A 14151-nucleotide genomic window follows, 5' to 3' on the forward strand; every position below is an offset into this window, starting at 1 on the left:
AGAAAAATGATTATGGGACTTTTTTTTTCCAGCACTGCATGTGACATGCCTTGTCATTAAGATGGTTATGACTACCATTGCACTTGTTTTGTTTCAATCATGTCTTTCATTAATCTGCCAAGTTTTTGTTCCACTGCTTTCATGAATACAGGTGTAAGCCTACATTGTAGGCCTACATTGTACATCTCTGGGGAAACATTCTGTACTGTAAAAAAGTCACTGGATTAAATTCCTTTGCTAGATAATGCAAACCAAAACATGACCTTTGTCATGTTATCGTTAACTCTTCCTGCGATGGAGCCATATCTAATTTCCTCCTACCTCAAAGAAATTTAGTAGGTTATAAAATCGGATTATATATTGATGTTCCATGGTGTACCTCTGAAAGTCCATGTACATGATTGTGTACAGCCACCCCCCCCCCCAAAAAAAAAGAGACGAAAGTTCAACTTTGATATGTCGACATTGTAGTTTATCATAGATCTGTTTATCTTTAATAGTAGAGGAGTATTCACAATGAAAAAAAAATTGTATGATACGGTCTTTGCAACAGACTACACATTCTCCTTCTTTCCCCTATACTCACATGTGCCGTCAATCAAGCCATCAGTGATGAAACTCTTATCCCCTACTGCACCGACCTACAAGGATTGGTGGGACAGGGTGCAAAGGCTAATTGTTGTTGGTCATAAATCATCAGCTAGTGTATAACCATGGAGCTACTAACTTAGTAGCTCCATGGTATAACAATACTCTCTATCCTCAGCCATACCAAGGACTACTTTTCGCTCTACTTTGACCCCTTCTTTCCATCACACAATGACTATTGACTTATGACCGCATTCATTCACACTGCTAGAAAATGGATGGAAGTTCAATGGAACAGCTTGGCTTACACGGCATGAAATGCTAACGTAATACTACACTGTACACATGTAGGACTATGATCTACTAAGTATTTAGAATCAAAATAAATGCTATCCATCATTTGAGTGACATTAGTGCATCAAATTATTCTACACTGTAGAAACTGCTGTATGTAAGAACCATGACAGTAAAGAACACCTACCCTAGTGAAGAGTTTTGCAACAGCAGCATAATATTACAACAACAGTACAATTCTCATGTAAATCACTTGCAAAATAACAAAAGTGTTGGAAGATAAAGTTGCGGGTGAATTTACATCATTGTGTAGCTGCAACCAAAATTTAAAGACACTCACATACACACAAATTAGGCGTATACAAATTGTACCTCTTCCTCGTTACAATGTTTTTAAAGCAAAATATCAAATTGTCATGCCTGTACTAACACCTGCTTTGATGCATTCTACATTGTATCTATCCTCCAGACATCCCATATCAGCAACTGTTTGCCAGGCAGATGATATACAAATGCAGTACCCCCTTCCTATCTGGTGATTTGGCATGAATATATCATTATACTCAGTGATTTTGGAGTTCTACTTGGTTCAAATATTCTAGAAGAAGACAAAAGATTTATTACCAAAAAGGAAATAATGTCAGATCATCAAAGTCAACTAGCCAAAAATACCCTTTCCTCTTCAGGTAAATCATTAAATGAACACTGTTTTTATTAGCAATGGTCACACTGGGAAAAGACTGCGAAGTTCAAGATTGCGAGATTTTTTTTTTTTTTTTTCTGTTCATCAAAAGGGGTATGAGAAACTTATTTTGCATTGTATCTGACACAAAATTTGTACAGAAATGATAAAGGCAACGGTCATAATAATGATAAGATTAACACAAATGATAACCATAATTAGTAAAAAAAGTAATAATAATGATAATAACAATAACAATAATACTAATACTAACAATAATAATTACAATAATAATAATAATAATAATAATAATAATAATAATAATAATAATAATAATAATAATAATAATAATAATAATAATACATTGAATAACAACTAACCAGTTATCATTATCATCATAATTTAACTATACAAAGTATGCAAGTGTACTTTTTAAAGACAGACATTGGAAGAAGTCAACTATACAGTCTGAAAACAGGATGTATTAAGAAAATATAATAAGAATTCACTGGTCAATAATCAATGGAATCATTGGAAAAGTTTCAGGCTTCAGTCAATGCTCTGAGCTTGATCTCTATTCTGGGGTCCCTGTCTCCAGGGCCCCATTTCATTAAAAAATTGATGATAGCAACTCGCGCTGGAATGGCAATTGTCATGGTAACAACAAGAATCCAGCTTCCTGATTGGCTGTTGCCATTGGAAATTGCCATTCCAGCAAGAGTTGCTATCCTAACTTCTTTTATGAAATAGGTCCCAGATCTAGGCACTCTACCTAGGAAACGTATAGTTAATGTACTGAGGTGTTGACCACTGCCATTAATACTGGTATGACTTGGGATGATTGAAAACAAAGCCATCTGAGGTCTACTTTTACAAGTTCATTGGCTACTAACTTTCAATGTGAGATTGTATCAAAATTCATGAGATTGTATCCATTCCTTCCTGTGTTTTATCAATAGCAGAAAAATTGCCATAGATATGGATACTAGATCTACATCTCTCCAACCTGAAATGATCATTTAACGTTACATTTTTACATTCCCATGAATGACATCTCTTTCAAACTCACAAAGCACCACTAACTGATTGAACGACATTCAACAAACTATTTACAAAGGTCCAAGGATAATCATGTTTGCTGAATTCTCAATCTTTTTCTTCGTTCGGTCTGCATGCTTGCATATTCTCTGTATTCCACCGCAATTGCCTTATAAATTTGCATTTTAATGTTTCTGCTTACACTTTGTTATTCTATTAAGTAAATTACCTGTAGCAGAATAGACACCCAAGACCAAGTAGTTTAGCCCCCTTGGGCCTTGATAACATGATGACACCTTATCTGAGTATCTTTATTAAACATGATCCCCCACTCCAGTCCTGAAGGTGGTTTGCCATTGGGACTGTCATGTCAACTGGGTGTGTGTAGTGTAGGCCTGACAGTATACTTCAAGGGTTGCTCGCCTCGGTTTCTCCCTTAGACCCCGTTTACAGTGCAGGGCTGGACCGAGCCCTGCCTTAATTGCGGTACTCAACCCCGCAATTTTGCCCATTTACAGTAGAGGGCTCGACCTGTCATTTGAATCAAAACCTTTCAATATTTTGTCGTAGTGGCGATCTGCTTGTAATAAAACGACTATTATTGGGAGCGCGCCGGTCGAAATTTGGTACCGCATTTGGCCCCGTTTGCGTCTACAGTAAATACAGCCCAGGCTCGGCCGCGGCTGAGCCGCGCCCGAGCTGCGCCCAAGACTACCTCCAGAGCTTGACCAAATGTGCGCCTGATTTTTGTACCGCATTTGGCCTTTTACGTGTTTACAGTGAAATGAAGGCCGGGCTCGGCCTTTTCACTCACTGTAAACGGGGTCCTACCTTCCTGGTTTCTCTCTCCCACCTCCCTGGTTTTCTCTCTCCCCCTTTCTCCCCCCCCCCCCCTTCTCTCTCTCCAAAAAAAAAAAAAAAAAAAAACTATCAAGGCTAGGGCAGTAAATTTTATGTCTTTTTGGCTGGACACGCATACTGTATGTGATTGCTGTGTTTCCTCGACGAGTTTGAATGAATAGGGGCCTACCAGCATTGATTGACCAGTGAGAGGCTATTGACTATTGACCTGTAGACTTTAGGCTTGCCTTCAAATCACTATCAAGTGTTGTTAAAGTAAATTACCATCCTACCTACTTGTAAACCCTCAACCTAACGTTAGACGTAATCTTTCAAAGACCGCGGCATAAACAGCGAAATCGAAACCGAGTTGTCACCTACTGAAGTGAAAGAGTAAGAATGTGCGGAGGACTTCACCTTTCCGCCGCCGACCGGGTACGCGTCGCACATACAACGCAAGTCACGCCGCTGGGCGCTGCGTGGGCCAGGCGACAGGCCAGGGTGGGTGCCGGTGGCTGTCAAGTGAAGTAGAGTTCTCTGTCTGTGGCTCGACCTCGACTCATTGACTTGCACTAGAACCGTGAAACTTCAGATTTATAGTGATTCCCCTCATATGAAAGGTCAGACACTGACGGGGATTTTGAGAATGTTGCAGTTACGTATAAAACATGAAATCGAAGCAGAAAACGCATACATACTTACAGATACAACACGTCTCGTAGCTCGCGATCGCAGACGCAGTCACAGCATGGCATGCATGCATGCAGAGCGAATTGAGCTAAGAGCTAGCGCTAGCTAGCTACAGGAAAGCCGTGGGTACGGTACCGGTGGATAGAGTAGCTAGCTACAGGAAAGCCGTGGGTACGGTACCGGTGGATAGAGTAGCTAGCGACTTGCTCGATCGCTCGATCGTAGTGTTTGTGTAGAGTATGGGTATATGGTGGGGGTTGTGATGATCGCTTTGAGCGGATCGATGAAACGAGAACTATCATGGAGAATGGTCGATCTTGGGGAAATTTTTAAAAACAGATTAAAAATCACTTGTGATCGATCATAATCATGTTAACCTCATGCCCATGAGTTTACCTTTTGTTAAATAAAATAACATAAGATCTACAAAAGAAAAACAGAATAACATTAAAAAAATATTGCGTTTGTTAAAGAAAAAAAGAAATAGAGGAATCAACCCAGTTTGCGGCACGGCGCCTATTTCTGACAGGGGCACTTTCATTCACCAATAACACCATGTGTGCTTTGTCTCGATTTATAAACAAAAGTTACTTGTAAGTGTTGTTGTCATTTACATTAGTGAATAAAAGGTTACAGCTCATTTATCCCGAAGGTTCGTTTCATACTCTGAAGGCTCTTCAGTCCGAAGACTCATTACTGTATTCCAAAGGTTCATTATCCTGAATATCATTTTCGGATTAACAAATCTTCGGAATAACAAACCTTTGGAATAATGCCACAACAGGGATGCCAAGTTCAAACAATAATATTTTTATGAGTGAGATTTTCATGACTCGGTTTCTCGGCGCGCGAATGTGCGCGCGAGCGAGGGTGTGGAGGGTTTTTCCCTCCTGTGGTCTCCCACGATAGGGATTTTTTTTTTCAATTTTTAGCCGTTAATGGTGCGATCAGGTGCACACTTCATTGATTATTTTTTACTTATTTTGAAAGACAAAAGGGAAATATACCTCCAATTGCAACTATCACTTTAATCTTTTGAGCTGTGCTCATCATATTATTATAGGCCCAAGTTGCAGACTTCGCCCTATGTGTGAGAAAAATGGATGTCATGCGTGAGATCGTGAGATGGCCCTTAAATTCTTGAGTCTCACGCAGAATGCGTGAGACTTGGTAGCTCTGCCACAAGTGTTCGGATTGACGAATCCTTTCTCATTTTCAGATTAGCGAACCTCTATAGGTAGGCCTATAGGGAATTTGTGTGTTTCGGATTAACGAACCTTCGGAATAACGAACCTTCGGAATAGTGAACCTTTGGAATAACGAACAGCAACCAAATGAAATGGCCCTTGCCGCAAAAAGGCACCCTGTACAAAGATTGCCGCGATAAGTGACCGATGTTATCAGGGAAAAGAGACGGTATAAGCAATAACATATTTCTTTTATCGATGGATTGCAATTCAGAAGATGGAAACGCACGTATGGCACCTTTAAATTAGTATTTGTGTGTGTGTGTGTGTGTGTGTGTGTGTGTGTGTGTGTGTGTGTGTGTGTGTGTGTGTTGTTTTCTCCACTCTAGTGACATTGTTCATAATTATGAAACTGAATTAAATATCGTAGGCCTGTAGGCGTAATATGTTTCCTGATAAGCTGGCTTAACATGATAAGAGTCTAACTTAGGAATTGAAAAATGTTGTCACAATGCTATAACCGTTTATATTTTTGTCTCCCTTAATTTTCTTTCAATGAGAACATCGCCAAAAATGGAAGAATAAAAAAATAGGGTGATCTGAAACCGGAGGGGTTGTTGTCTATAATAACTTGCTATGCATGCCCGCATCAAAGTGTTAAAAAGACCTGTTTTTAGACATAATTTTATGACAGCATTGATATTCAGTTCCTAAAAAGGGATTTTTTTTCCAATGGCATTAAAAAAAAAATAAGAGTGGATTTTTGACATTCAGGGAGGGTAAACTTTGAAAAGAAATGGAGATAGCTACTACATTTAAGTGTTGCTGATTGGTTGTAATAAGTTTCTAATCTCTCTGACATCTATTCTTTTTTTCTCTAACTCTTTCCAAGAATTAAGCATCTAGGCCTAGGGTACTAAATATCCAGGTTAATTGGACTATACCCATGCAGTGCCCTGTTGCATAAAAAGATGTAGGATCCTATAATCACACCTAAGTCAGAAAATCGATCAGAATTGAAGAGTATTGACAGACTTATGATTGTTCCACTTTAGGCCTTATGTTTGATCTCTATACTTTTATGCAACACTCCCGGGGCACAGCTGCACCGTAACAAACTGTGGCATTTAGAGTACCGGTACCATGGTAGGCCTATGTGATGTCCCTGAGTGATGCTGTTTAATTTAGGGGATGTTTTACAAGGTATAAAGTTCTAAGCCATTTAGGGTCCATTTCTGACGTGCTTTTGGCGAGGGTGTACCCACTACGTGCATCACATTTGCAGGTCTGTAACGAGTTTTTGTTTTGTTTTGTTTTGTTTGTTTGTTTGTTTGTTTGTTTGTTTGTTTTTTTCTTCTTCTTTTTTTTTTGGGGGGGGGGGTGTCAAAATTACGTTCTGGAAAGATTGTACTCGCATTTTGACAAGTGGACCCTGCTTCGCTGCGGGGGGGGGGGGGGGGATCGAGGCTGACCCCTCCGAGATCATCCTCTCCGTATCCTCCCCCTTCCCTCCCTTCCCCCGCTTGACGGACCCTTCAATCAGGGTATTAAAGTACCATTCAGTGACCGGTCGACAACTGGTGACGGAAAATCGAATATTGCGTGGAAATCCCGTCGCCCGTCTGCTCTTTCAACGGGAAAATGAATAAAATATCAATATCCTAATTTCAACTGAAAGTGAAACACGGGATAATGGATTTGCTCTAAAATCCTGTTTTCCGTGTTTCATTATGATGAAATGGCGGAAAATGACTCAAAATCCTATTTTCTCAATATTTCATAAAATAGGAAATGGAAAACAGGATATCGGTTCAATATTCGTTTTTCAATTTTCCATTTGCAACGAGCGACGGGATATTGAAGACCGCCCCCAACGGCCACTTTGTTTCGACACATAAATCAGTGGTAGCGGTTCGGGATTATTCAGCGTCTAGAAGAAGAAGACTATACCTTGGCTACGATATGCTAGGCACCTCATCAAACTACCAGCCGGGGGTCTCTCCCACCTCCCTGGGTGTAGCTTTTTATAGCAACGTGCTCTGCTGCGAAACGACAAGTTTGTAGAGACTTCCGACCGTAATTATGCGATATTTCCATCTACGGAAAACCTTTTTCTTCTCCGACTGAAACTGTGATGAACTAAGAAAATAGTTTCAGATGAAATCCTCGAATTTCAACAACTTCACCAATAACAATGTCGGTGAAAACGGAGAGAGGAGTTGCGTTTCCCTTTTCAGTGTGCTAGGACCTGGGCCCCATTTCATAAAAGATGTTAGGATGGCAACTCTTGCCTGAATGACAACTTCCCACAGCAAACAGCCAATCAAGAAGCTGGATTCTTGTCGTTACCATGACAATTGCCATTCCAGCAGTGAGTTGTCATCATATAAACTTTTTATGAAATGGGGCCCAGGATTGTGATTTTGTTTTTGCTGTTACTCTTTATATGACTGCTCTTGGTTACTATGACACACAGAATTTTTTTATGGGGGGGGGGGGGGCGAACACCATTCACATGACTGATATATTTCAGTTCGTAGGTACAATGGAATTGAATTTAAGATAATTGTTTATACATTTTGATTTATGATTGATTGATTTATATTTAATTTTGTTTCCGATCCAACCTTTTTGTCCCTGGGTTTCAGACTTTATGTGTAGGACATACATATAATTGATCCAGTATTTCACTGTTTGTTTGGTTTTTTTTTTTTTTTTGGGGGGGGGGGTTTGGGTTTTTTTTTTTTTTTTTAGTCATTCTTCTCAAAACCCAATAGTATTTATGAATTTCGGTGCATATACATTGTTAATTGCACAATGGTGTATGTATTACCACATAAGGATTTTCATAGAGAACACGTTGGGTAATGGAGTCTCAGGTTAACGATACACGAAGCTAAGGTTTTGAAATCATTTTTTATTTTTATTTTTATTGTGTATATCTAAGATGGTTTGGGTACGTTGATGATACCTGGTACCGTGAATTTGTCTGACGGTGATTTTTATTTGGGGGGTGGGGGCAGAGGTTTTGGGTCATCGGATAGGATTTGGGTGCTAAGAACATATTATTAATTAACAGTGCGCAATTATATTTGTTTTTGTGGGTTTTTTTCAGAGATGTACTCTGATAACACTTTTTTTTTGGTTATACTGGAGTGACTTTTTTATGGGGGGGGGGGTGGGACGAATACCATTCCCCACAATTGTATTTCTAGTTTTATGTACAATAATTCACCTGGTGTACATGCTCAATTTGAAATTATTTGTATTATTATCTACTATTATTATTTTTCATGTGTGTGTCTTCAAGTTCTTCCTGACGTGCTTCCTTCAGTTGAATTTGATTGCTTTTTTCCAACCCGGCAACATAGGGAAGCTCACCACCAGGGAAAACCTGACATCTTGTATCCTTAAGGTAATTGTAAATGTGCAAACATCTAAGATTAGATTCACAAATTTATACACAAAACATACACCAAATGAAATCTTCTGTTGGTTATGATTCATCCCTTTTCTCACCATTAAGTTCTTTAGGTGCCCCTTCTTTTCTTGCTTTTTCATGTGATCATTCCATTTCAATTTCATGTGATGGTGCATGTCCAGAAGTAACCACTAGGTGGACCATGAGACTACATTCTATATTTTGTTTTATGGACTGTCCACCTATTTCTGGTCATGACAGAAAATTCAATGTAACATACCGTTAATAAAGCACCTTTTATAGAAAAACATAAACTGATTCAATCAAAGATACATGTCCAACAATGAATTCGAGACAATTAACTCACAAGCGCGCATACATAATCAAAGAAAGACAGTTTTCCCCTTTATTATCTTTTATTTTATTTATTCGTTTTCCACTTATGGGAAGAAATTGCCCTTTAAGCTAAAGTTAGGGCTGATTTTCAAAGAGAAGCATGGAAAGTAGGGGCAGGTAAAGAAACATGCGGTGAGAAAAGAGGTGAATCATAACCAACAGAGGATTTCACTCGGTGTATACATTGTGTAGAATATGATTATAAATTTTTTAGACTAATCTTAGATGTTTGCATAATAAGAAAAAAAAAAACTTAGAATGAAGTATGTAGCGCAATGGTCTGGTCATAAATAACAAACAAATTCAAAACAGAGTCTCTATGATTATATAGAATTGCTGAATAGGTTTGGAAATGAGAAGGGCCTACATTGAATAATTTACCAGTTCCATCCCCCCCCCCCAAGAAAAGCTATGATTGGTACTATTCTCCCTGTTGTCCTCCTTTCTCACGGTTTTCACCGACATTATGATTGGTGAAGTTGTTGAAATTCGAGGATTTCATCTAAAACTATTTTCTTAGTTCATCTCAGTTTCAGTCGGAGAAGAAAAGGGTTTTCAGTAGATGGAAATATCGCATAATTACGGTCGGAAGTCTCTACAAACTTGTCGTTTCGCAGCAGAGCACGTTGCTATAAAGAGCTACACCCAGGGAGGTGGGAGAGACCCCCGGCTGGTAGTTTGATGAGGTGCCTAGCATATCGTAGCCAAGGTATAGTCTTCTTCTTCTAGACGCTGAATAATCCCGAACCGCTACCACTGATTTATGTGTCGAAACAAAGTGGCCGTTGGGGGCGGTCTTCAATATCCCGTCGCTCGTTGCAAATGGAAAATAGAAAAACGAATATCGAACCGATATCCTGTTTTCCATTTCCTATTTTATGAAATATTGAGAAAATAGGATTTTGAGTCATTTTCCGCCATTTCATCATAATGAAACACGGAAAACAGGATTTCAGAGCAAATCCATTATCCCGTGTTCCACTTTCAGTTGAAAATAGGATATTGATATTCTATTCATTTTTCCGTTGGAATAGGCGACGGGCGACGGGATTTCCACGCAATATTCGATTTTTCGACACCAGTTTTCGACCGGTCACTGAATGGTACTTTAATACCCTGATTCCCTTCCCTTACCCCCTTTCATGGTCTAATGTTCATTGTTGCATCTTTTCTCTCTTCCCATCTCCCTGGCTTTTGTCTATAACTCTTACGTTTTTGGTTAGATAGCCCGACCACCAGACGCAGAACTCTGCATCCGCGACTTCTGGTAGTGACCAAAGAGCGTACAACCCTAAGAGGGTCTACTCGCGCGATTCTACACGTAAACAGGTGTAGTACACCATGGAGCCCAACGGCGGCCATTTTAGGAAGCAAACCGCTGGATTATCGCGAGCGTCTAATACGTTCATTTTCTCCCTTGTACTCTCTAAAAAATCGAGTGAAAATATTCACTCTTAAAATAGTGAATACAAAAAAGAGTGATTTTTTAGTGAAATTGGAGTGAATTTTGAGTGAAAATTTTCATTTTCACTCATTTTGGAGTGACCTCAGGGATCACTCGAAGATTTTGGAGTGATCCCTGAGGTCACTCTAAAACGAGTGAAAACTAACATTTTCACTCAAAATTCACTCCAATTTGACTCTAAATTCACTCTTTTTTGTATTCACTCCTTTAAGAGTGAATATTTTCACTCTATTTTTTTAGAGAGATATAAGGGGGCAAACAGCGATATTGCTTTGTTTGAGACCTCAAATTCCCATTTAAAAGTATCATTTATGCCAAAAGATGAAAAAAATGAAGAAATGTCCATTATTTTCGAATCTGTAGTCCCTCAAAGTTCGAGCTACTGAAACGCCTTTCTCTCCATCTCTCCCTCTCTCTCTCTCTCCCTCTTTCGCCCCTGCCCTTTTGGCCTTAAAACATCTTTGGGAGGGGGGGGGGGGACGCTTCCCCTGGATTTTTTTTTTCTGAGGATCATCCTTCCTGTATTTTCAAACTTAGTATTCATATTTTTCTCTTTTTTTAGAACTCTTGATAGACCTTGTCACGATGATCTGCAATGCGAACATGTGGAAGATTACAAATATTTGATTGAAAATTCTCAAATATTCCACCAAAGGTGTGCATCACAATCATGGTTGAATTTTAATTCTGAAAATACATAGGCTCCCTCCCCGGCCCCTTCGGTCCACCTCTTACACAATAAAGACTCGCATATTATGTCAATCTTGGATAAAGAGGTCGCAAAACCGTAACGAATTTAGCCACATTTCCCCTACATTTCCTCTCTTTTTTAAATTAAAGATTGCAAATATTACGCCAAAATGTGCACCAGGTCATATCAATTCTGAGAATACAAAAGCTCCCTTGTGTGGGAGGGAGACAAACCCTCTAACTCCCCCCCCCCATCCCCCGAACCCCACTGTCGACTCCCAACACACATGACAGAGTGCACCGTCAAGACCGACAACTATATGATAGCTCAAGAGGTGACAGATACCATGATTCAGCCAATCACTGTCCCAGAATCTCTTTGATTAAAAACATTTTAGAGGGATCGTAGAGTTTTGGTTGAGACCTAATTCCAGATTTCTAACCCTTGGTGAGATAATGAGAAACCTTTCAAGAAATATGAAAGAGCATGTAATAATGAGGAATTCGATGTTTATTTGATGAAAATTGGTTTTGAAATGGCTGAGATATAAAAAAAAAGAGCGATTCTAATAAAGCGTGGGACCCACACTTTATTACGATCGCTTTGTTTTACTTTGTTTTTGGATGTTTCAGTCATTCCAAACCCGATTTTCATCAAATAAACTTTGAATTCCTCTTAAAATGGTATGCTCTGTATTTGCTTGGTATCTCGCAAAAAGTTAAAAGCCCAATTCTCATCTCCACCAATACTGTACCATCACATTAAATATCATTCCACGAAAGTGGGCACCCCAAAGACTGATGAATTCTTCTTGAGAAATCCCAAAGCTAGCTCCGAGTGGCGTAGACAAGACTTTAGTCTTCAGATTAGACCTGAGATTTGCGGCCGAGAGACGATCTCAAGGTATTACTGCCAAGAAAGGTAATTAGTGTCCGTTCAACGCCCCTCCCCCAACACACACATCACTATACCTAAATACACGGCCACTTTACCCAGAAATATTTTTCTATTATTAGGGCAAGAATAATCGACATTTGTTACAATAACAAGAGACGTTGTTTTCAGGAATCAGCAATGTGAAAATGTATAGGTGATGGCGACAAAGATCACATATTCTGGTAAACAATATATAATTCATAAGAAGAGTGTCATGGATGATAAGAATAAATTTTTATTAGTTTCACTCTTACTCCAGGACCACATGATTCAGCCAAAAGGGCTGTTCCTCATGTCCGTGCATCATATAACAATAAAAAAGATAATAATGATACCATGCACCGTATTCGTTTTGTCCATGTTAATTCTAATTCCAATTCGAATTTAAATTCAGATTTTATTTTCACTTTTCAACAAAATGTACAAAGAAATATGTGAAATTTGACATTGAAAACACAGCGACCCGGTCATATGCAGGGATACATTATGTTCATGTCTATGTTAATGACTATGATCAGTACAAAAAAAAAAAAGAGAAATAAAATTCACAAATTTTAAAAGCACAACACAGCGAAAAAGATCAAGATGTCTACACTACACTACCCCATCCACGATATCCCCCCCTCCCATCAACAAAAAAGAAAGAAAGAAAGACAACCCCCAAAAAGAAGAATATAGAAGAGGGTTCTGCAGCTTTTCTGGAAACGACTGTACAAAAAATAGAAAGGGGTGTATTGACCGCCTATACAATGATTTCTATTGGTTGTTCTAGGGAAAATCATGGTACTAGTATATTAGCCTACATCGTTGACCAAGAGAAGAGTTGAGAGAGAGAGAGAGAGAGAGGGGGGAGAGAGAGAGAGAGAGAGAGAGAGAGAGGAGGGGGAGAGAAGGCTCTGAAGTTGTGAGCACCCTCATGCATATCACACATCATGGTTTAGGTATACACCCTATTAGGAGTTAGCTCAAATTTTGAGAGACTGCAGAATTGGATATTAAAGAGCATTTCTTCATTTATATTTCGTTCTTAGGCAGGGCTGATACTTATAAAGGCCGTAATGAGGTCCGAAGTTCTTCTTTTACCCTGTATGCCTCCCTAAAAGGGAGAAAACGGGAGGCAGATACCTCTCCAACCTCTCTATAACACTAAAATTCCTATAACACTAAAATTCTCTATAACACTATAATTCTAAAATTCCGCCCGCTATCGAGCGCTTTGCTTCCTAAAATGGCGCTCGCACCTGTCCGTGTGAGCGTACTACGCAAAATCGAGTGAGTGTACGCTCTTTGGTATAGTGACAGTGTACACAGGGCTTTTCTCGTTTTTCAGGGGCAGTTAGTTCAGGCATGTGATCGCGAGTAGTGTTTGTGGAACAGAGGTTGATAACTATGGCGGCTGCTTTTGATGCTTTTTCCACGCTTTTGCGATCTCTCTCCAACGATTTGCAGGAGCAGTCGCGAAAATCTTGGTTCCATGATTCGAGATGGGATGATATCGATGGAGAAATAATTAGAGCAGGACTGGAACTGGTGAAATTAAAGTGAGTATTTGTCAGAATCGGTGAAAGTTTCCGGAATATCTACCCACTATCAAGCTGCCAATCCAATCACCCAAATAGGTGGTCAAATCCAGTCCCACATACTCTATATTGTGTATGCAATTTATTAGCGTGGGGCTGCATATAGCTATAATATTTAGGCCCTATGGCTATGGCTGTGCTGAGCTGAAGAAGTTAGAACTAATATGATAGAAGCCTAAGATGATTTAGCCCCCTAAAACCAGGATTGTCCTATCTTGTATCAATATGTTTGTGCACAGTGGTTTTCTGTGAACATTCTGGAAATGTCAGTTTCAGCTGTAATTTATTTAGAAAGTGAATAAAATCATGATATGCAAATAGGGTACCGGTATTTTAATGTCTC

This window comes from Diadema antillarum, unplaced genomic scaffold (assembly GCF_040938485.1).
Source record: "Diadema antillarum isolate AM-2024a unplaced genomic scaffold, OU_Dant_1.0 seq00000723_RagTag, whole genome shotgun sequence".
NCBI classification, from domain to species: domain Eukaryota; kingdom Metazoa; phylum Echinodermata; class Echinoidea; order Diadematoida; family Diadematidae; genus Diadema; species Diadema antillarum.